This window comes from Zea mays, chromosome 5 (assembly GCF_902167145.1).
Source record: "Zea mays cultivar B73 chromosome 5, Zm-B73-REFERENCE-NAM-5.0, whole genome shotgun sequence".
Lineage (NCBI taxonomy): Eukaryota > Viridiplantae > Streptophyta > Magnoliopsida > Poales > Poaceae > Zea > Zea mays.
This window is the reverse complement of record NC_050100.1, coordinates 7927023-7951913: the sequence shown is the minus strand read 5'-3', so window position 1 is coordinate 7951913 and position 24891 is coordinate 7927023. Positions and strand designations below refer to the sequence as shown.

Here is a 24891-nt window from a genome sequence, read left to right as displayed (position 1 = left end):
TCACATGTAAGTTTAACGGGTCCCCGCGGGGAACGGGGATGGGGAATGCTTCTCCATCTCCGTCCCCGTTTACCCGTCGGGGAATAATTTTCCCCGTTTACATCCCCATGGGAGAAAAAACTTCCCCATCCCCATCCCCTAATAGAGGAATTCCCCGCAGGGAATCGGGGATCGGGTCCCCATTGCCATCTCTACCCGAGCCACGAGGGTCAGGCCTGGATGGACAAGGCGCGTGTGCTCCGCTCCGCTTCGGTGGCGCAGGGCTAGAGATGGCAATGGGTAAAAACCCGCTGGGTATTACTTGCCCAAACTCGTACCCGCGAAGAAAAAATACGCCCGCTAAAAAACTCATACCCATGACGGGTATAAAATTTTGCCCAAAACCATACCCATGCGGGTTTCGGGTACCCAACGGGTTTCCCATACCCACTAACATCAACATAAAAAATAATTTATCATGTAAATGACAATCAATACATTAATAAGCTAGCATAAAAGGAACATGTGATAACTAATTTTAGCCTAAAATTTGTTACAGAAAGTTTATTTCAATTAGAACATATTCAATTAATAATATTATGAGACATATTTATAAGGAATGTTGATTTTAAGGCGGGTTTTAAAAACTCATGGGTTTGCGAGTATGGGTAGTGGAAGAACAAACCCATGCCCACATACTCGTTGGGTTTCCATTTGAACCCATTAACAAACCCATGTGTATAGAAATTGACCCAAACTCATACCCTAATAGAGCAAAAACATACCGAGTTTCGGGTAGCGGGTACCCATTGCCATCTCTACGCAGGGCGCAGGCAGTAACCCAGAAGCCGGTGCAACACTCCCCGAAGCTTCTTGTCAAAATAAAAACGTGCATACCCTTACGTCACGGCCGCGGAAGCCGTGCAACACTCTGTGCTTAATTATTAACGCGGACATGTGCTTTTCTATGTTCGATCAAGGATGTGCCGGACTGCCGGTCTCTAGTACAGTTGGTCCGAGACCAATACCACGGAATATTGAGATCGGTGCAGAGGTTAACTTTGTTGAGTTATATATTGCTTTGGATATGATGGTATCTGTATCTTTTTGTTTCTTTTATCAATGTTTTCTTGCTTGCTAAGTTGCATGCTGCAATTTGAACGGTCGACATTTTTTTCACAGATGATCCTTAAACAAAAGCCTAGGGGTGTTGGCGCGGTGGACCAGGTACAGATTGTTTTGCACTTGTTACATAGTGATATCAGTAATATGAGATCGCAATGCCGTCTATACTGCACCAATGCGAATTGTAAAGTACTGGACTTTAAAAAAAATGAGCTTCATTGATGTAAAATGTAAATGGTTTAGGCGTGTTTAGGATGCACCGAAAGATTATATGGTTTGTAGTAGAAGTTGCATGCAACATTATGTTGGCACATTGTGTAGTAACAGGTACAAATGTTGTTAATAAGGCAAACCCTTACAATGATATGTAATCTAGTTTATGTGTACATCGTTAGGTAGCTACAATAATTTAAATATAGCAGACTTGCCAATTCGGATTGCCAATTCGAATGGGCCTCAGTTCGTTTTCCATAAACAAGGCGTGATCTCATATCTTTTTTTTTACTTTAGCTAATTATTCTTGACTGGTCACATGTTTATGGGATGCAACTAGGAATATTTCGCTACTTAATTTTCAGTCATGCAGAAAATCCTTGCTCCCTGAGAGGTTATAATTATTGATGCTGCTTGTATTGTGGCTATGTCAACCACCATTAATTTCCAATTGAAGAGCCCTAACCCACTTAGAAGAGCAGACTTTGGGGTCAGTTTCATTTCTTCATGTTTCCTTGTTAGTTGTTCATGCTCATAATCTCTAAGAAACATTGTCTTATGTAGGGGATTGTCGGCGTTTCGAGATCGGGGGTCCCCAAGCCGACGAGTGAGTGTGCTGCGTGCCCCAGCCCAGATGGGTCGAGCGTGTGGGCGAGTGCGAAGGGGGGAGAGGCGAGGTGGCCGGAGACGGGCGTGAGAGAGGTGGAGATCCCGCGGCCTTCGTGTTCGTCCCGCACCCAGGTCGAGTGCGCTTGCAGTAGGGGGGTTACAAGCGTCCACGCGGGTGAGGGAAGCGAGCGGCCCCAAGAGAGCGTCTGTCTCGTCCTCGTCCGCGCGCGGCCAACCTTCTCTAAGAAGGCCCTAGTCCTTCCTTTTATAGTCGTAAGGAGAGGATCCAGGTGTACAACGGGGGGTGTAGCAGAGTGCTACGTGTCTAGCGGAGAGAGAGCTAGCGCCCTAGGTACATGCCAATGTGGCAGCCGGAGAGGTCTTGGCACCTTGCTGGCGTGATGTCGTGGCTGTCGGAGGAGCAACGGAGCCTGGCGGAGGGACAGCTGTAGGAGCGGTCGAGTCCTTGCTGACGTCGCCTTGCTTCCGTAAGAGAGCTGAGAGCCGCCGTCGTCACAGAGCTTGCAGAGCGCCATCATTGTCCATCTGGCGGAGCTAGCCAGATGGGACGCCGGTCTTGTTCTCCGTGACCCGAGTCGGCTCGGGGTAGGATGATGATGGTGCTTCCTGTTGACGTGGCGGGCCTGTGCCCTAGGTCGGGCGACGTGGGGGCTCCTCCGAAGCCGGGGTCGAGTCTGTCTTCCGTGGCCGAGGCCGAGCCCCCGGGTCGGGCGAGGCGGAGATCGTTCGGCCGAGGCCAGGGCGGAGTCCGAGCCCTGGGGTCGGGCGAGGCGGAGTTTCGTCGTCTTCTGGGCTGAGCCCGAGTCCGAGCCCTGGGGTCGGGCGGAGCGGAGTTCGCCGTCTTCCGGGTCTTAGCCCGAGTCCGAGCCCTGGGGTCGGGCGGAGCGGAGTTCGCCGTCTTCCGGGTCTTAGCCCGAGTCCGAGCCCTGGGGTCGGGCGGAGCGGAGTTCGCCGTCTTCCGGGTCTTAGCCCGAGTCCGAGCCCTGGGGTCGGGCGGAGCGGAGTTCGCCGTCTTCCGGGTCTTAGCCCGAGTCCGAGCCCTGGGGTCGGGCGGAGCGGAGTTTCCTATGGCGCCTTTGGCCAGGCCTGACTGCCTGTCAGACTCACTCTGTCGAGTGGCACTGCAGTCGGAGTGGCGCAGGTGGCGCTGTCCTTCTGTCAGACTGGTCAGTGGAGCGGTGGAGTGACGGCGGTCACTTCGGCTCTGCCGGGGGGCACGTGTCAGGATAAAGGTGTCAGGCCACCTTTGCGTTAAATGCTCCTGCAACCTGGTCAGTCGGCGCGGCGATTTAGTCAGGGTTGCTTCTAAGCGAAGCCAAGGCCTCGGGCGAGCCGGAGGTGTGTCCGCCGTAAAAAGGGGGGCCTCGGGCGAGACGGAAGTCTCTCGAGGTCGGCTGCCCTTGGCCGAGGCTAGGCTCGGGCGAAGCGTGATTGAGTCACTCGTGTGGACTGATCCCTGACTTAATCGGACCCATCAGGCCTTTGCAGCTTTATGCTGATGGGGGTTACCAGCTGAGAATTAGGCGTCTTGAGGGTACCCCTAATTATGGTCCCCGACAGTAGCCCCCGAGCCTCGAAGGGAGTGTTAGCACTCGCTTGGAGGCTTTCGTCGCACTTTTTTGCAAGGGGACCAGCCTTTCTCGGTTGCATTTTGTTCCGGTGGGTGCGCGCGAGCGCACCCGCCGGGTGTAGCCCCCGAGGCCTCGGAGGAGTGGTTACACTCCTTCGAGGTCTTAATGCCTTGCGTAATGCTTTGGCTGGTCTGGTTGTTCCCTCATGCGAACTGGCCGTAGCCCGGGTGCACGGTCGGGGCCCAAGCTCTCGGGCTGGTATGTTGACGCTGTCAACGGTTTGGCCGGAGCCGGGTTTGCGAGAGCAGCCCCCGAGCCTCCGCACAGGGCGAGAGGACGATCAGGGACAGACTCGGCTTTTTTTACATACGCCCCTACGTCGCCTTTCCGCAAGGAGGAGGGGGGAGAGCGCCATGTTACCCTCGATGGGCACCGAACATGGTGTCTCCGGTGAGCTGCAAGCGGGTAATCCGAGTGGACGTCCGTGCCCCGTTCGTTGGGGGTCGGCTAGGGGCCCAGAGGCACGCCCAAAAGTACCTGCGGGTGATTTGCCGGACCCGGTCCCCTGGCGACGGGGTCCGAGGGCTCGATGCCTCCCTCCGATGGGATTCCGTTACAAGATCGTTCCCGCTGGTCTCGGAAATGTCCTAGGGTACCTCGGGAGCGCAGCCCGAGCCTTGGTTATGTATCGAACGTACCCCTGGTCATCCCTCGCTCGGCGTCTGAGGCGACTGTGAACCCTTCGGGGGCCAGCCTTCGAACCCCTGATCAGTAATGGGCGCGGAGCCCGAGTAGCCTGAGGCGGCTGAAAGCATCTAGGCCCCTGGTTGGTTTTAGTGATTAATGACAACGTAATATTATATGTGACTAACGTGTGTTTTGCAGAGACAAATGGTAAGTTAGGTCGCATGACAGGTAGAAGTTCTACAACGGTGAAAACAATCCAGGAAATAAGAACTCGAAGCGACGGCTAAAATGACGGAACAAAAGGTGAAGGTCTACGGAGTCCGAGTGTCAAGGAGATATGGACACTCGCGCTTTAGTTAGGTCTTTTATTCTCTTTTAGCCGTACTATAAAGAGGGGTTGTCGATGAGTAGTTTGACCAAGAGAGTTCTAGTGTAGTGTTGGTACACAATCACACTCATATACAGTGCTAGGTGTCACTCTAGAACTCACACACAAGTTAGAGCGAAAACCGATTTGAAAATCAGCTGAAAAACAAGACTTAGGGTTTCTGGCTTAGGGGCACCGAACTGTCCGGTGTGCACCGGACTGTCCGGTGCACCCTCTGCCAGGTGGGGCCAGGCTGGTCCACGGCAGAGACTCTCCCCTTCGCAGAAACCCGAGAGCACAGTTTTTGGAGTTGAATTTTAGTGGTGCACCGGACAGTGGACTGTTCACTGTCCGGTGCGCCATGAGTCCAACGGCTCTGTGTCAGAACTAGCCGTTGGAAGTGACCGTTGGCGCACCGGTGGCGCACCGGACTGTCTGGTGCGCCATCGCGCAGTAAATACCTGTAACGGCTAGTTTGTGGGTGAGGGCTATTTATACCCCCTCCACCCACCATATTCAATGTCTTGCACTCCACATTTATTCCAGCACCTTGGTAGAGCATTGCAAGCACCAAAAGCCTAGTGAGGAGATTAGAGAATCATAATCCGCGCTTGTTCCTCATTAGCGCTAGTGAGAGCCACCTAGAGCACACACCACTTGCATTAGGCTTCTCTTGGTCAAGCGAAAGTCTACGGCTTGTTACTCTTGGTGATCGGCATCACCTAGACGGCTTGGTGGCGTTGGGAGCTCGGTGATCACCGTGAAGATCTTGTTGGTGACCCGACTCAAGTTTGTAAGCGGCCTCGAGGGATCCACCGCGCCGGAGTGGCAAAGGATCATCTCGTAGTGAGCACTTGGTTCTTGCGAGGACCAAGGGGGAGCGATACCCTTGCGCGGGTGCTCCAACGAGGACTAGTGGAGAGTGCCGACTCTTCGATACCTCGGGAAAAATTGGAGGAGTCTTCTAAACTTTGCTTTACATTCCGCACTTAATTCGAGCACTTTACATTGTGTATTTGTTTAGCAAGTTTTTGAAGTATTATCTTAGCTTTGTTACATTTCTAGTATTATATTCTTAGTGCTAGTTGTTGGGGTGAAGTTGGGCTCTTGTTTAGCTCTTGCTTAGGTTTTAATTAGTGTTGATTTTTAGAAAAGCCCAATTCACCCCCCCTCTTGGGCATCGTGATCCTTTCAATTGGTATCGGAGCCTTGTTGCTCATAGATTAGCTTAACCGCTAGAGTTACGATGTCCGGTGGGGATGGACCTCCTCCCGTTTTTGATGGTGACGATTTTCCTTATTGGAAAATTCGTATGGAAGCATACTTAGAGGCTATAGACATTGGTGTCTATAAAGCCGCCACACAAGGGTTCCCCGAACCTAGAGATCCCACAAATCTTGTAGGTGATGAGTTCAATTATGAGAAATGGAATGCTAAGGCCAAAAACACCCTTTTTAGAGGCCTTTGCAAAGATGTGTTCAATAGAGTAAGGAATCATAAAAATGCTCATGATTTGTGGATGGACATTTGTGCTCTACATGAAGGAACTAGAAGTGAACGTGAGGAAAGATATCACATAGCCATGCGAAAGTTAAATTCCTTTGAAATGCTTACTAATGAAAATGCAAATGCTATGTACTCACGACTTAATATTCTTGTAGAGAAAGTCAATGGATTGGGGCTTACTCAAATCTCACAACCGGATGTTGTGAGGAAGATTCTCAGTGTCCTCCCAATAGACAAATATGGACACATTGTCACTGTGCTACATCAAATGGATCTTTCAGTTACCACACCTACACAAATTTTGGGAAAGATCAATGCCCATGAAATGTACATGCACATCAACAAAGAAGAATCATCTTCCAAAAGAAAGGATTTGGCTCTCAAAGCAAATCATGAAAGAAAAGGAAAAGCAAAAATACAAGTTGAGGAAGAGTCCTCAAGTGATGATGACCTTGATGCAAACATTGCCTTGATGGTAAGGAAGACCACCAAGATGTTGAAGAAGCTAAATAGAGAAGGCATCAAATTTGATTCAAGAAAGAAGAAGTTCTTTTCCAACAAAAGAAAGCCCATTTCTGAGATGGACTGCTACAACTGTGGTGAGCTTGGTCATCTTGCTCATCAATGCAACAAGCCCAAGAAGAACAAGTTCAAGGGCAAGAAGGAAGATGACAGCGATGATGAAAAGAAGGAAAAGAAATTCTTCAATAGGAAGGATGGAAAGCAAAAGAGGTTTCACAAGAAGAAGAATGGAAAGGCATATATTGTTGGCGACTGGCTCACCGACATCGAATCATCAAGTGGGTCTTCTTCAAGTGAAGAAGAAAATGATGAAAAGGTTGCTGCCATCGCCGGGGACTTCTCTTCACCACCACCATCGCCATCATCCACTTCTCACCTATGCCTCATGGCTAGGGGTGAACGGAAGGTACAAAATGATATTAATATTGATGATGATAGTGATAGTGATAGTGATGAAGAATTTGCTTCACCTTCATATGATGAGTTAGCTGACTTACTTAAAGAATATACTCAAATCATTAGAAAGTCAAAAGCTAAATGTGATAGGTTAAAAAATGAAAATGAATCTTTAAATGCCAAGTATGACATAGTTATAAAGGCTAGTGATGAAATAAAAGAAGAAAATAAAACTATGTCATCAACTGTAAATGAGCTCACAAACTCCCTAAAAGATGCTAAGGAAAAATATGACAAATTAAATGAAGCTAATAGGGAGTTGCAAAATAGACTAGTAAAGATCAAGGAAGAATATACTCAAATTAAATTTGATCATGACAATCTTCTTGTTGAAAACGAACTTTTATCTTGCAAAACACATGAGGCTATTAACCCTGTTGTTAAGCTTGATGTAGCAACCTCATGTGATGACTTGATTCAAGAAGAGCAAACTAGTCTACATGCTGAATTGACTGAAAAAGTTGAAGTCCTGACTTTAGACAACCAAAAATTGAAGAATTACTTGACTGATGCAACTACTAGAGGAAAAGTTGCTATTGAGAACAATGATTTCAACAATGAGTTGGCAGTGGATAATCAAAGGCTTAAGAATGAGGTCAAGAAACTAAAAAGTGAAAATGAACATCTTGCAACAAGTGTGCAAAAGTTCAACAAGGGTCAATACCTCCAAAATGAGCTGCTTATGAACACTGTTATGAAAAATAACAAGAGTGGTATTGGATACAATGCTTTTGTGCAAAAGAAAGCTATTACTCAATACAAGCCAAAGCAGACTCACAAGCCTATCAAATGCTTTGAGTGTGGAAATGAAGGTCATTTTGCCCACAACTGCAAAGCTAAACCACCAACTCCCTTACCTAAGCACTCAAGACCATTTGCTTTCAATGCTCACTATGTTCTAAGAAAGGTTGCAAATGGAAAGATTAAGGTTACATTCCTAGGTCCACCAAATAAGAGTAGACCTAGACAAATCTGGGTGGCAAAGTCCTTAATTGAGAGAGTCACTGGTCCTATGCAATATAGGGCTCTCAAAACTCAAGCTTGAATTGTCTGTGAATGTAGGTGAACTACAAGACCGGTGGGAGCCATTGGGTTATTGACAGTGGATGCACACAACATATGACAGGCAACCCACGGATGTTCACCTCATTAGATGAGAATGTTGATGGTCAAGATAAAATCACATTTGGAGACAACTCAAAAGGAAAAGTGCAAGGACTTGGCAAGGTGGCAATCTCAAATGACTTATCAATATCAAATGTTCTCTTAGTTGCACCCTTGAGCTTCAATTTATTATCAGTGGGACAGCTCTGTGATCTTGGACTTCAATGCTTATTCACTCCATCAGAGGTTATTGTAACAAAAATGGATGATGAATCAATGGTATTCAAGGGATTTAGATACAACAACCTCTACTTAGTGGATTTCACTTCAGAAGATGCAGACTTAAGAACTTGCCTCTTCACCAAAGCTTCTCTTGGATGGCTTTGGCATAGGAGGCTTGCACATGTTGGGATGAGCACACTCAAGAAGGTATTAAAGAAAGATATGGTTAGAGGTTTGAAGGATGTGGTGTTTGAAAAAGACAAGCCATGCAGTGCATGTCAAGCTGGAAAGCAAGTTGCTAATACACATCCTACTAAAGCTTTCATGTCAACATCAAGGCCACTGGAACTACTTCACATGGATTTATTTGGACCTACAAATTATGTCAGTGCCGGTGGCAACCTCTACTGTCTAGTGATTGTTGATGACTTCTCAAGATACACTTGGGTATTCTTTCTCCATGACAAATCTGAAGTTGCATCTATATTCAAGAAGTTTGCCAAGAAAGCACAAAATGAATTTGATTGCAAGATTAAGAAGATTAGAAGTGACAATGGCAAAGAATTTGACAACACCAACATTCATGAGTACTGTGATGAAATTGGGATCAAGCATGAAGTATCTGCCACATATACACCTCAACAAAATGGAGTTGTTGAAAGGAAAAATAGGACCTTGATCACCCTTGCAAGAACCATGATTGATGAGTATAACACACCGGAGAGGTTTTGGGCTGAAGCTGTCAACACTGCTTGTTATGCATCAAACAGGCTATTTCCTCACCGGCTACTTGCGAAGACTCCTTATGAACTGCTAAATGGGAAAAAGCCAGACGTCTCTTTCTTCCGGGTATTTGGGTGCAAATGCTACATCTACAAGAAACGCCATCACCTAGGGAAGTTTCAAAGACGTTGTGATATTGGTTTTCTTTTGGGTTATTCATTAAAGTCCAAAGCATATCGAGTATTCAACCATGCCACTGGCGTGGTAGAAGAAACATATGATGTGGAATTTGATGAGACTAATGGCTCCCAAGGAGCACTTGAAAATCTTGATGATGTAGGTGATGAGCCATTTAGGGAAGCAATGAAGAACATGCCTATTGGAGCCATCAAACCAAAAGAAGATGAAGAAGAGGTGCAAATCATTGACAGGCCTTCTTCATCAAATGTACCACAAGATGATGAAAAAGATGAGAGGCATGCAAATGAAGATACATTTGTCTCTCATGAACAAGCAAGGGTACAAGCCGAAGATGTTGATGCTCCAGGATCTTCTTCCCAAGTGGTTGACAGGAGAAACTCATCACTACTTCAAGCTCATCCTCAAAACAAATCATCGGGAGTCCTTCACAAGGGGTTATTACTCGATCACATAGACATGCTAATTTTATTGAACATCACTCTTTTGTTTCTTGTGTTGAGCCTACTTGTATAGATGAGGCGCTACAGGATCCGGACTGGGTGAATGCCATGCATGAAGAACTTAACAACTTCACCCGTAACGAAGTTTGGACCCTGGAGAAGCCCCCACAAGATGCAAGAATCATTGGAACAAAGTGGGTGTTCAGAAACAAACAAGATGATCAAGGTGTGATTGTAAGAAACAAGGCAAGACTTGTCGCAAAGGGATTCTCTCAAGTTGAAGGCTTAGATTTTGGAGAGACCTTTGCCCCGGTTGCTCGACTGGAAGCCATCCGTATCCTACTTGCATATGCATCATGTTATGATATAAAACTTTATCAAATGGATGTAAAAAGTGCATTTTTAAATGGCTTCATAAATGAACTTGTATATGTTGAGCAACCGCCTGGATTTGAAGACCCTAGATATCCTAACCATGCTTACAGGTTGTCCAAGGCGCTATATGGGCTAAAGCAAGCTCCAAGGGCTTGGTATGAGCGTCTTCGCGACTTCCTCATCGAAAAGGGCTTCAAAATCGGGACCGTCGACACAACTCTCTTCACAAAGAAACATAATGGTGATATTTTCATTTGTCAAGTATATGTTGATGATATAATCTTTGGCTCGACAAATGACTATCATTGCAAGGAATTTGGTGAGTTGATGTCGAAGGAGTTCGAGATGTCAATGATTGGTGAGCTAACATACTTCCTCGGCTTTCAAGTCAAGCAAATGAAAGATGGTAACTTTCTCTCACAAGAGAAGTATACCAAAGACTTGTTGAAAAGATTCAACATGGAGAAGTGCAAACCAATCAAGACCCCCATGCCTACAAATGGACATCTCGACTTAGATGAGGGAGGTAACCCGGTTAATCAATCTCTCTACCGTTCTATGATTGGTAGTTTATTATACCTTACCGCATCTAGGCCCGATATTATGTTTAGTGTCTGCATGTGTGCTAGATTTCAATCTAATCCTAAGAAAGCTCAGCTTCGCGCTGTTAAGAGAATTCTTAGGTATCTCAAGCACACCACAAGCGTTGGTCTGTGGTATCCCAAAGGAGCTACTTTTGATTTAATTGGCTATTCCGATTCGGATTATGCTGGTTGCAAAATTGATAGGAAAAGTACTTCTGGGGGATGCCATCTGCTTGGTAGATCACTAGTTTCATGGACATCCAAAAAGCAAAATAGTGTTGCCTTGTCAACTGCCGAAGCGGAATACATTGCCGCAGGTGCTTGTTGCACACAGATTTTATATATGAAACAAACTCTTCTAGACTATGGCGTAGTTCTAGAAAAAGTACCTTTGTTGTGTGATAATGAGAGTGCTGTTAAAATTGCTAATAATCCTGTACAACACTCTCGCACCAAGCACATTGATATCCGTCATCACTTCCTTAGAGATCATGTTGCTAAAGGAGATATCATTTTAGAAGGAGTGAGCTCGGAAGATCAATTAGCGGATATTTTCACTAAGCCACTTGATAAGACCCGCTTTTGCATGTTGAGGAATGAACTAAATATTCTTGATCTCAGAAATTTTATGTGAAATGTCAAATGGTGCTGTCACTTGCATTGCATATTTAAATTCCTTGTATTGCATCTAGGACTTGTCTAACCTAGTTGAGATAACCGCCAACAAAGCGAGTGAAAAAGCTTAACTCGGGTCAAACCTGACAAGTCTTAGTTTTTAAGCTTTTAGCACTTAAATTCTTACTTTTTATACAATTATTGGTTCTTGAAATATGCATGAGGTACTGCACTTAGGGGGAGTATTCAAAACTCAAATCACTCTTGAAAACCCCTAGTGCAAGCCCAAATGCAAATTTCACCATTTGCTTATTTTCTCTAAAAATTATCTAGCCTATGGCAAAATATTTTGAAAAGTATATGAGGGTGCCAATACCTGTCCCAACAAGTGTTATTTTGTGTGATTAAAAGTTGGGATTTGGTTTGGTTAGGAGTTAGATAAAAAAAATTCAAAATTTTCCAAACTCCCCTCTGTCTGGGCTCACCGGACAGTCCGGTGTGCACCGGACACTGCACTGTGCAATGTCCGGTGCACCGGCAGCCGCGCGCTAATCCAATTCTCCTGTGCGCTGTCCGGTGGTTCACCGGACAGCTACTGTGCGCTGTCCGGTGTGCACCGGACAGGCACTGTAGACTGTCCGGTGTGCCCATCTCGCGTTTTAAAAAAACCGCCCCCAGCCCGACCGAGCCAGAGGCGCTCATTTCTTTTGCCAGCTCTCTCTGCTCTCTGTCCTGGCGATTTCCTCTCCCTCCCGCCGGCGATCTCCAGCCACCGGCGGCCATCATCTCCGACGATCCTCCGGCGACCTCGCCAGGCTCTTCTTCCCCCTCGGTGAGCAGATCCCCCTCCTCTGCCTCTCTATCTCTCTGGCTCTTAGGCAGTGCTCCACCCCTTTTGCAAATCCTTCCAATTTCTGTGAAATCCGATGAATCCAGTTGGTGGAATGTGTCCCCTTGTTCCCTTTATGTATCCCTGCAGGATTCTAGCTCCTTCGGGAGGGTTTTCATACCTCAAATGGCCATTTCCCTAAAACCCTAACTCCCCGCTCACCATGTGCTCGGTGAAATGCCCAAACCACCCAAACTTGCTCCAATTGAACCCAAATTTTTCAGGCACCTTCACCACACTTCCAGTAACCTACTTGCCAAATTTGACACCAATCCGAGGTCCCAGGCTTAAATTTTACCAAAATTCCCGTTTTGAGCGATCGTTTCCGAGCCGAGTGCCCAAATTCCTATTTCTTCGCCTAAATTCAAACCGAGCACACACTTCACTCATTTTGACCTATATAAACCTATTCGTGAAGTATCGGCTCAATTCCATAACATTTCGTGCCTCATTTCGAATTCCAAACCTCCTATGTCACTATTTATCTATCAAATGTCATTTTCACGTCTTTTGATCTCTTGAACGTCCCGACTCGTGCCATATCTCTCTGTGTATGTATTTATTCACATTTCATATGCTTATGACTATGTGACTAATACGTGCTCACCTCTTCTGTCATTTCAGTGACCTTGTGTGACCGTGTGCCGTCTCCCGTCCTGCCTGAATCGTCACCTCTCGTGTGAGCTTTCCAGGTAGACATCTCACTCTTTGCTATCTATCGGTCACTTTTGCTCTATGCTTAGTCTCTCTATCTCATTTGCAGACTTTAGTTCAGGATGCCGCGCACGAAGAATGCGTCGGCATCAGGGGGTGGCGATGACGAGGACCCTCGTCGCCCCTTCAGGCAGGTGAAGGGCAAGACTGTCTATTTGGAGCAGCAGGAAGGCCGCAAGAAGCGGCGTACGGACAGAGAGGCTCGTGCAGCGGCAGCAGCTGAAGCAGCCGCTGCACAGGCAGCACTTGGAGATCAGCCACATGTTCCATCTGATCAGATTGCATTCCGTGCTCGTCGTCTCACCTCCCGGCCTCGCTCCTCCACTCACACCTCCGCTTCCACTCCGCCACCCACTCTGCCTGCTCCCGTCACTCCTATTGCTCCATCCACCTCCACAGCCATACCCACTTCCTCCACTACACCAGCTTCCACTGCTTCCCCTGCTCCCGCTCCCGCTTCAGCTCCTCTTGTCCCTCCACCTCGCTTCCGGGAGCGTGATGAGACTGAGGTTCGTTCTCTGGTTTTGGATCCTCGTCTGTTTGATCTTCAGCGTGCTACTGCAGCACGGGTACGTCGGTTCAGGTACGTACCCGTGGAGTCTTGGCTGCCAGCTTAGAGAGACCCAGCAGCAGGAGTTCTTTTCAGCACACAGATTCAGGAGTCATTCTTCAGGGCTCAGTTGTCTGCTCAGATAGCGCTGCGAGTGCACCGCCTATTGGATCTTCCAGCTTTTTTGCTAGCAGCCGGTGCTGAGTCTGAGGCACATCTCACCTATCTGCCTGGCCTCCTGACCCTTCTGACTATCAGCGGCAGATATGTTGAGGAGTGGGTCCGCGTCTTCTACGCCTCCGTTTGGATTGACCCGGATCATCATTGGATGAGGTTCCGTTTTGAGCGCGAGGATGTCACGATCACTGCCAGTCAGATCCGACAGCTATTTGGATTCCCTGAGTCGACGACTCGCCTTCACAGCCTCTGCTACGGCACTTCAGATCCTCCTCGTCGCCCTCACGGCGGTGTTGCTCCAGGGACAGCTCACGTCGCGGCTCTGTTCCGCCCGCCTTTCTCAGATGGGTCGCGACGTTCTCCAGCAGACTTTACGACAGCAGCGAAGTACTTATATGAGCTTATCAGACGGGCACTCCTGCCGAGGATGGGATACAGGGAGGCTACCACTCACATTCAGCTTTGGCTCCTTGGTGCCCTGGTATCCCACTCACAGTTTGATGTTGTGGACTTCCTGATCTGTGAGATCGAGGACACTGTTCTGGATGGGATTCGTGCTCGTCGGCAGCTACCTTATGCTCACTACTTATGCCACATCTTTGCGCAGCTGATTCAGCCACCTCGTTTTCAGAGCACCCTTGAGGCCTCACGCCTTGTGTTTGGATCTTACCGCCCTGCTCCTGAGATTCCAGTGCCAGCTTCTGCTTCTGTGTTTGACTCTCAGGCCGAGGATGCTGCTCTACAACAGTTTGACACTCAGGGTACAGCAGCTGATGATGATGATGATGATGATTTTGGGGTTCCTCCTCCGCCTCCGCCTCCTATGCCTCCACGCTCACATGATCATGAGGCTGGGAGCTCTAGTGCTGCCCCTGCTACTCCTCAGGCTATGGACCCTGCTCTTGCTTCGATTCTCCAGACTCTCTCTCAGCAGCAGGCTCACCTGGCAGCCGAGCAGGCCCGTATATCCGAGAGGATGCTCTCAATGTTTCAGAACATGCAGGACAGGCATGATGCACTTCAGCAGCAGCTAATTCAGGATAGGGCAGAGAATAGGGCATTCATGGCACTCATGCTTCAGCATTCTGGTATCTCAGCACCTCCGGTTCAGTCTGCTCCGCCTCCTCCGCTTCACGCTCCAGTGGTGCCATCGATTTTGTCTGGACCCCCTGTTGATACCTCTCCGCTCCGGCCGGTCACCTTGGCGTTCACTTCTCCTGTTCTCAGCTCTATCTGTCCGCAGCCGCCAGTGCCACCAGCATCTGCTGTTACCACTACCGCTGTGGCAGTATCTGTGACCGCTTCTGTTCCGGTAGCTCCTGCAGCGCGGCCTCCGTCCGAGTCAGTACCAGCTCCAGCTTCTACCGCAGATCCTAGATCCGAGACTGACTCTGACCCTCCGTCGGCGTTCGCTCTGCTACCTCGACCTCGACCGGATGCGCCCCCGCCGCCTCCTCCTGCTTCAGGCGTTTAGGTTCAGGTTCCTTTTGGTGTTTGACGCCAAAGGGGGAGAGATATGAGTTGTGAGAGCTAGGGGGAGTTAGAGAGTTAGTAGAGAGTCAGTGTCATTTTGATGTAATATATGTGCCTGCTACTCTCTGTACTAGCTTGATGTTTTTGGCTCACAAACTCGTCATATACTCTCGTTGCGTATGATTGACTGGTTGTATTATGTTTTCACCTTATATCATATCACCAGTCTTCTAGCTCTTGTTTCATTAATTTACTCTCTCTTTTGTATGAACAAGAATCTTATGATGTGTATGCGCTCACTCTTATTATTATGGTACACATTCTTTCTGTCAAAGATTACTGAGTATATCTAACCATTCTTTCTATTGACAGAATCTTCAAACCAAACTACTCTCACAAAACTTGTAGGGTTGTCATCAATCACCAAAAAGGGGGAGATTGAAAGCATCTAGGCCCCTGGTTGGTTTTAGTGATTAATGACAACGTAATATTATATGTGACTAACGTGTGTTTTGCAGAGACAAATGGTAAGTTAGGTCGCATGACAGGTAGAAGTTCTACAACGGTGAAAACAATCCAGGAAATAAGAACTCGAAGCGACGGCTAAAACGACGGAACAAAAGGTGAAGGTCTACGGAGTCCGAGTGTCAAGGAGATATGGACACTCGCGCTTTAGTTAGGTCTTTTATTCTCTTTTAGCCGTACTATAAAGAGGGGTTGTCGATGAGTAGTTTGACCAAGAGAGTTCTAGTGTAGTGTTGGTACACAATCACACTCATATACAGTGCTAGGTGTCACTCTAGAACTCACACACAAGTTAGAGCGAAAACCGATTTGAAAATCAGCTGAAAAACAAGACTTAGGGTTTCTAGCTTAGGGGCACCGGACTGTCCGGTGTGCACCGGACTGTCCGGTGCACCCTCTGCCAGGTGGGGCCAGGCTGGTCCACGGCAGAGACTCTCCCCTTCGCAGAAACCCGAGAGCACAGTTTTTGGAGTTGAATTTTAGTGGTGCACCGGACAGTGGACTGTTCACTGTCCGGTGCGCCATGAGTCCAACGGCTCTGTGTCAGAACTAGCCGTTGGAAGTGACCGTTGGCGCACCGGTGGCGCACCGTTGGCGCACCGGTGGCGCACCAGACTGTCCGGTGCGCCATCGCGCAGTAAATACCTGTAACGGCTAGTTTGTGGGTGAGGGCTATTTATACCCCCTCCACCCACCATATTCAATGTCTTGCACTCCACATTTATTCCAGCACCTTGGTAGAGCATTGCAAGCACCAAAAGCCTAGTGAGGAGATTAGAGAATCATAATCCGCGCTTGTTCCTCATTAGCGCTAGTGAGAGCCACCTAGAGCACACACCACTTGCATTAGGCTTCTCTTGGTCAAGCGAAAGTCTATGGCTTGTTACTCTTGGTGATCGGCATCACCTAGACGGCTTGGTGGCGTTGGGAGCTCGGTGATCACCGTGAAGATCTTGTTGGTGACCCGACTCAAGTTTGTAAGCGGTCTCGAGGGATCCACCGCGCCGGAGTGGCAAAGGATCATCTCGTAGTGAGCACTTGGTTCTTGCGAGGACCAAGGGGGAGCGATACCCTTGCGCGGGTGCTCCAACGAGGACTAGTGGAGAGTGCCGACTCTTCGATACCTCGGGAAAAATTGGAGGAGTCTTCTAAACTTTGCTTTACATTCCGCACTTAATTCGAGCACTTTACATTGTGTATTTGTTTAGCAAGTTTTTGAAGTATTATCTTAGCTTTGTTACATTTCTAGTATTATATTCTTAGTGCTAGTTGTTGGGGTGAAGTTGGGCTCTTGTTTAGCTCTTGCTTAGGTTTTAATTAGTGTTGATTTTTAGAAAAGCCCAATTCACCCCCCTCTTGGGCATCGTGATCCTTTCAGCGGCCATGGAGCCCTTCGGGGGGCTGGCCTTCGAACCCCTGACCAGTAGTGGGTGTTGGGCCCACGCGATCTGAGGCGACTGTTGAACCCCTCGGAGGGCCAGCCTTCGAACCTCTGATCAGTAGGGGGGGCTCGGAGCCCGGTTCCTTCACAGAGAAGGATCCTTTTCGGGGTATCCCCTTTCCCGGTCCCTGTTGCAAGAGATAGAGAAAGAGGAAAAAGGAAAAGGATACGAAATCGAACGACGTGGCGTACCTTTTTTGACGCGGTTATTACGGCGAAGGCGAAGCGTCGTCCGCTTCTCCTGCCATAGGCACCGCCTGTCCCGCCGCGGAGTTAATGCGACGGGGCGAGTGGTTGGCGGGGCAGCCGTTGCGCGTGCGCGAGTCGTTCGAGGAACGGATCACGGGTGCACCGTCTTCACGCCGTGGGAGGAGGCTCTCTTGCTGTCCCAGGATGGGACGTGAGCCTGGCTGACGACGTGACTTCTGCGCCCGCCCGCCTGCCACCGCCATTACTGCCGGCCCACTTTCGGCCGCTTTGACCGTCGCGCCAGGCTGGCGCTGCTGGGTCGCCTCGAGTCGCGGCACAGGCTCCGCGACCGAAGAGGTGCGACGGTGGCACAAGTGGCGGTGCGGTTGCTTGCATGCAGCAACTGGCGCGCTGGTTGCGCGACGCGTGGGCCTGGGCCTCCAAGCCGGCGTGTCAGAAGTCGGAGAAGCGCGCCCACCTGGCGCGGTTGCATGCCACCTGCATGGCTGCTCGCCCCTTCCGCTCGTTGGTTTGGGCGAAAGTGGGGAATCGCTTGTAACCGCTGGGCGGTTGTGTGCACCGCGCGCGGCGGTTTGGCTTCTTCTGCTTCTGAGCTGGTTTGCATGACATGCGGGACCCAGCCCCCGCGCCGCAGGGGAGGGCCTTGGAGCGTGTTGGAGAAGACTCGGCCCGTGGCGTTTGGGGGCGCACGTAGGGAGAGTCGCCTTTAAAAGGAGGGTGACCCCTTTCGGAAGGCAACCATGTCTTCTTCCTCCCTTATGCGTCGTGTCTTTCCATCTTCCAAGCCCCCGGATGGGGGGTACCCGCCGTCTTTCCGCCTCCTTGTTGGAGGAACGCAACTCCGTGGGAGTTGGTACCTTTCAGCCATCGTTCGGCTTCAAGGATTTTCATCATGCAGCCCGGCCGCATCCCCCCACCGGCGGTCACCTAAGATGGTGACCTCCAGTTTGGCGGTGGGGGAAAGCGAGCCAAGCTGCGGCCTTTACCCCTCCCTTGGCCTTAAGGATTTTCGTCATCCAGGCCAAGATGGAGGATGAGGCGAGTCGGGGGGCTGTCCCCGCATGGGTCGGTTGCCCTTCTCTTCCCCGGCGTCTGGGGGAGAATGGCATCCTCCAGTCTCACGGGGACTTCCTCCAGCCATGCCGGGATAGGTAGGCCGCCGTTACTCGGCTAGGGCGTCGGTAGCCCTGGGTCTCCGTCTCCCGGCCTGAATGGCTGGTTCTCGTCCTCTGCGGGCGAGAGCCCCCCTGTCGTAACATCTGCCTCGAAGCTGCTGCCGAAGCCGCTTCGCCGCCTGGGGCGGGGGTGGTTGTCGTCGTAATCAGAACGGGTGGCAGCGAGCCGCTCGTCAGTCTTCTGTTGCTCCGCAGGCCTTCCCCATGGAGTGGGGTTGTTCGTACCTGCGGAGGGGGAACCGGAGTTCCGTTTGTAACGGCACTTTGAATGCCAGCGTTTTTGTTCATTGTGGCTATCGAGGCCTGAACATGTATGCAACTTCGGCACGGAGCCGTGTTTTTCCTCATTTTCGAGCACTAAGTCTCGCCTGTTGATTATCTGAACCGCTTCACCAAGCATGAGTCGCCCCGTGTCAAGGTGACGAGTGAGGTATCCGTATCCCGGAGGCGTAGGAATCCCTCGGCTCGATCTGCCTTGTTGTCCGAGGCTCCTCTAGCTTAGTTAAAGGGACCCATTGGCCGCTCTTCGATGAGCCGAGGCCAGGGGTAGCGATATTAGTACGAACAGAGGTGGAGTTGGCTCGAAAATGGGAACCTGGTTGGCCGGAGCCTAGCCGGGTTGCCCGTCAGCGGGGGTCGACGTCGGAGTCGATCAGCCGAGGCCTCGGGTCGGGCTGGCGCCCTTGGAAGAGGCTTGGCCGAGGCCCCAGGGGTAACCGGATTCCCGGAGAAGTCCCTGGACCGCGTCGTCGTCCAAGGCTGGGTCGGACCTCGCTGAAGGCGTCGTCGATGCCGAGGGTGCTACAGCCCCCTTCAGCGTGAATACCCGAGCCTGCAGGATCAGATCGTCTTGTAGCGTGTGCCTTTTGCGGCCGCCGAGGCCAGAAAACACACCCTCGCTGCGTTGCAAAGCCGCGTCTCCTTTCCTCTCATGTCGAGCATCTGGACTTTCCGTCGGTAACAGGGATGTTTGTGTGGGCGAGAGTTGCTTCTCGCGGAAGGTGATGAGTGAGGTATCCGTATCCCAGAGGCGTGGGAGTCCCTCGGCTCGGTCGGCCTTGCCGCTTACGCGTACTTTCGCCCGTCCATGAGGCTCTGTCACCGATTCAGTCGAGAAGGCTTGAAGGACCGTCTCGGCAGAAGAGCTTCCGAGCGTGAAGACATTCGGTCCGCGGAATCACTTTATCCGAACGCGAGTTACTTATCGCAGAAGGTGATGAGTGAGGTATCCGTATCCCGGAGGCGTAGGAGTCCCTCGGCTCGGTCAGCCTTGGCTGCTTACGTGTACTCCGTCGTTTTCAGGATCCGCTTTTCGAAGTAGTCAAAAAGCACGAAAGAAATTCTGCTAAAAAGAGATCATTTTTCGAGGAAAATTTCGACGCAGAGGGGGTCTCCCCCCTTTTAGCCCCCGAGGGAGGGTCGGGCTTTGCCGAGGCGAGGCCGACCCTTCCTTGATGACTAAACTTTGCGTGGGTGCGAGGTATATGAACAACTTGAAAACATCTTAAGGGTAGAAGCGACGTAGCTGTTTGATGTTCCAAGCGTTGCCGTAGATCTCGCCTTGATTGTTGGCCAGCTTGTATGTTCCGGGCTTCAGAACTTTGGCGATGACGAATGGCCCCTCCCAGGGGGGCGTGAGTTTGTGCCTTCCCCGGGCGTCTTGCCGCAGTCGAAGCACCAGGTCGCCCACCTGGAAGTCTCGGGGCCGGACCCCTCGGGCGTGGTAGCGTTGCAGGGACTGCTGGTACCGCGCCGAGTGTAATAAGGCCCTGTCCCGAGCCTCCTCCAGCTGGTCCAGCGATTCTTCTCGGCTAGCTTGGTTGCTTTGATCGGTGTAGGCCCTCGTCCTCGGGGAGCCGTATTCCAGGTCAGTGGGCAAGATAGCCTCGGCCCCGTAGACCAGGAAGAACGGCGTGAAACCCGTGGCACGACTCGGCGTCGTCCTTAGGCTCCAGACCACCGAGGGGAGTTCCTTCATCCATCGCTTGCCGAACCTGTTGAGGCCGTTGTAGATCCGAGGCTTGAGCCCTTGTAGAATCATGCCGTTGGCACGCTCTACTTGCCCATTCGACATGGGATGAGCCACGGCGGCCCAGTCCACCCGGATATGGTGATCCTCGCAAAAATCCAAGAATTTTTTGCCGGTGAACTGGGTACCTTTGTCGGTGATGATGGAGTTTGGGACCCCGAAGCGATGGATGATGTTGGTGAAGAACGCCACCGCCTGCTCAGACCTAATGCTGTTCAGGGGTCAGACCTCGATCCACTTGGAGAATTTGTCGATGGCGACCAGCAGGTGCGTGTAGCCCCCGGGCGCCTTCTGCAAGGGACCGACGAGGTCCAGACCCCATACAACGAAGGGCCAGGTGATGGGTATCGTCTGCAGAGCCTGAGCGGGCAGGTGGGTCTGCTTCGCATAGAATTGGCACCCTTCGCAGGTGCGGACAATTCTAGTGGCGTCAGCCACCGCCGTTGGCCAGTAGAAACCTTGCCAGAAGGCATTCCCGACAAGGGCTCGAGGCGCTGCGTGATGGCCGCAAGCCCCCGAGTGTATTTCTTGCAGGAGTTCCTGACCTTCGGCGATGGAGATGCATCGCTGGAGGATGCCCGAGGGGCTCCGGTGGTAGAGCTCCTCCTCATCGCCCAACAAGAAGAATGACTTGGCGTGTCGCGCTACCCGTCGAGCCTCGGCTCGGTCGAGGGGTAGCTCGCCCTGGCGGAGATATCGCAGGTACGGGGCCTGCCAATTTCGATCAGGCGTGGCCCCGCTCTGCTCCTCCTCGACGTTCAGTGCCTCGGCCTCGGGGGCCGAGGGTACCTCGGGCTGAGCCGAGGGTGCCTCGGGCCGAGCCGAGGGTGCCTCGGGCTGAGCCGAGGGTGCCTCGGGCTCGGGCGCGTCGTCGATCTTGACGGAGGGTTGATGCAGATCCCGGGAGAAGACGTCCGGGGGGACCGTCGTTCGCCCCGAGGCTATTTTAGCCAGCTCGTCTGCAGTCTCGTTGTAGCGCCGAGCGATGTGGTTGAGCTCGAGCCCGAAGAACTTGTCTTCCAGGCGCCGAACCTCATCGCAGTAGGCCTCCATCTTCGGGTCGCGGCAGTGGGAGTTCTTCATGACTTGGTTGATGACGAGCTGCGAATCACCGCGGGCGTCGAGGCGTCTGACCCCTAGCTCGATGGCGATTCGCAACCCGTTGACCAGAGCTTCGTACTCGGCCACATTGTTGGACGCCGGGAAATGGAGGCGCAACACGTAGCGCAGATGCTTTCTGAGGGGCGAGATGAAGAGAAGGCCCGCGCCGGCTCCTGTCTTCATTAGCGACCCATCGAAAAACATGGTCCAGAGCTCCGGTTGGATCGGAGCCGTCGGCAGCTGGGTGTCGACCCATTCGGCCACGAAGTCCGCCAACACCTGGGACTTGATGGCCTTCCGAGGGGCGAACGAGATTGTTTCGCCCATGATTTCCACCGCCCACTTTGCGATCCTGCCCGAGGCCTCTCGGCACTGGATGATCTCCCCGAGGGGGAAGGATGACACCACAGTTACCGGATGAGACTCGAAGTAGTGTCGTAACTTCCGCCTTGTTAGGATCACAGCATACATCAGCTTCTGAACTTGTGGGTAGCGGATCTTGGTCTCGGACAGTACCTCGCTGACGAAGTAGACTGGCCTCTGAACGGGCAGTGCATGCCCTTCCTCTTGCCTCTCGACCACAATCGCGGCGCTAACCACCTGAGTGGTGGCGGCGACGTAGACCAAGAGGGCTTCTCCATTAGCTGGGGGCGCCAAGACAGGCGCCTTTGTAAGGAGCGCCTTCAGGTTCTTGAGGGCTTCCTCGGCCTCAGGGGTCCAAGCGAAACACTCGGTCTTCCTTAAGAGGCGGTACAGAGGCAGACCTCTTTCGCCGAGGCGTGAGATGAAGCGGCTCAGGGCCGCGAGGCATCCCATGACCCTCTGTACGCCTTTTAAGTCCTTGATGGGTCCCATGCTGGTGATGGCTGCGATCTTCTCCGGGTTGGCTTCGATGCCTCGCTCGGAGACGATGAACCCCAGGAGCATGCCCCGGGGCACCCTGAAGACACATTTCTCAGGATTGAGCTTGACTCCTTTCGCCTTGAGACATCGGAATGTCACTTCAAGATCGGAGAGGAGGTCGGAAGCCTTCCTTGTCTTGACTACGATGTCATCGACGTAGGCCTCGACTGTGCGACCGATGTGTTCGCCGAACACATGGTTTATGCACCGTTGGTACGTCGCGCCCGCATTCCTCAAACCGAACGGCATGGTGACATAGCAGTACATGCCGAACGGTGTGATGAAAGAAGTCGCAAGCTGGTCGGACTCTTTCATCCGGATCTGGTGATACCCTGAGCAGGCATCGAGGAAGGACAGGGTTTCGCACCCAGCGGTGGAATCCACGATTTGATCGATGCGAGGCAGAGGGTAGGGAACCTTCGGACATGCTTTGTTGAGACCAGTGTAGTCTACACACATCCGCCATTTCCCCCCTTTCTTCCTCACAAGCACAGGGTTGGCAAGCCATTTGGGATGGAATACCTCTTTGATGAACCCTGCTGCCATTAGCTTGTGGATCTCCTCGCCTATCACTCTGCGCTTCTCCTCGTCGAATCGGCGCAGAGGCTGCCTGACGGGTCGGGCTCCGGCCCGAATATCCAGCGAGTGCTCGGCGACATCCCTCGGTATGCCGGGCATGTCCGAGGGACTCCACGCAAAGACGTCGGCGTTTGCGCGGAGAAAGTCGACGAGCACTGCTTCCTATTTGGGGTCGAGCCCGGACCCAATCCGGATCTGCTTGGAGGTGTCACCACTGGGGCCGAGAGGGACGGCCTTAACCGTCTCCGCTGGCTCGAAGTTGCTGGCGTGACGCTTCACGTCTGGCACCTCCTTGGAGAGGTTCTCCAGGTCGGCGATGAGGGCCTCGGACTCGGCGAGGGCCTCGGCGTACTCCACGCACTCCACGTCGCATTCGAACGCGTGTTTGTACGTGGGGCCGACGGTGATGACCCCGTTGGGGCCCGGCATCTTGAGCTTCAAGTAGGTGTAGTTGGGGACGGCCATGAACTTCGCGTAGCATGGCCTCCCCAGTACAGCGTGGTAGGTTCCTCGGAACCCGACCACCTCGAACGTCAGGGTCTCCCTTCGGAAGTTGGAGGGCATTCCGAAGCAGACGGGGAGGTCGAGTCGTCCAAGGGGCTGGATGCGCTTCCCAGGTACGATCCCGTGGAAGGGCGCAGCGCCCGCCCGGACGGAGGACAGATCGACGCGCAGGAGCTTGAGGGTCTCGGCGTAGATGATGTTGAGGCAGCTGCCCCCATCCATCAGGACCTTGGTGAGCCTGACGTTGCCGATGACAGGGTCGACGACGAGCGGGTATTTCCCCGGGCTCGGCACGCGGTCGGGGTGGTCGGCCTGGTCGAAGGTGATGGGCTTGTCGGACCAGTCTAGGTAGACTGGCGCCGCCACCTTCACCGAGCAGACCTCCCAGCGCTCTTGCTTGCGATGCCGAGCCGAGGCATTCGCCGCATGCCCTTCGTAGATCATGAAGCAGTCGCGGACCTCGGGGAACTCTCCTGCTTGGTGATCTTCGTTCTTGTCGTCGTCGCGGGCCCTGCCACCCTCGGCGGGTGGCCCGGCCCTATGGAAGTGACGCCGAAGCATGACGCACTCCTCGAGGGTGTGCTTGACGGGCCCCTGATGGTAGGGGCACGGCTCCTTGAGCATCTTGTCGAAGAGGTTTGCACCTCCGGGGGGCTTCCGAGGGTTCTTGTACTCGGCGGCGGCGACAAGGTCCGCGTCAGCGGCGTCGCGTTTCGATTGCGACTTCTTCTTGCCTTTCTTCTTGGCGCCGCGCGGAGTAGACGCCTCGGGAGCCTCTTCCGATGGGCGGCCCTGGGGCTGCTTGTCCTTTCGGAAGATAGCCTCAACCGCCTCCTGGCCAGAGGCGAACTTGGTGGCGATGTCCATCAGCTCGCTCGCCCTGGTGGGGGTCTTGCGACCCAGCTTGCTCACCAGGTCGCGGCAGGTGGTGCCAGCGAGGAACGCGCCGATGACATCCGAGTCGGTGATGTTGGGCAGCTCGGTGCGCTGCTTCGAGAATCGCCGGATGTAGTCCCGGAGAGGCTCTCCCGGCTGTTGCCGGCAGCTCCGGAGGTCCCAGGAATTCCCGGGGCGCACGTACGTGCCCTGGAAATTGCCGGCGAAGGCTTGGACCAAGTCGTCCCAGTTGGAGATCTGCCCCGGAGGCAGGTGTTCCAACCAGGCGCGAGCAGTGTCGGAGAGGAACATGGGGAGGTTACGGATGATGAGGTTGTCGTCGTCCGTTCCTCCCAGTTGGCAGGCCAGGCGGTAGTCCGCGAGCCACAGTTCCGGCCTCGTTTCCCCTGAGTACTTCATGATAG

The 24891-nt window shown here is 52.0% G+C and overlaps 1 pseudogene; it reads left to right on the top strand.

Moving 5' to 3' along the window:
* Positions 1-923: 923 nt before the first annotated feature.
* Positions 924-24891, top strand: part of LOC103627982 (uncharacterized) — a 54853-nt pseudogene continuing 30885 nt past the window's right edge.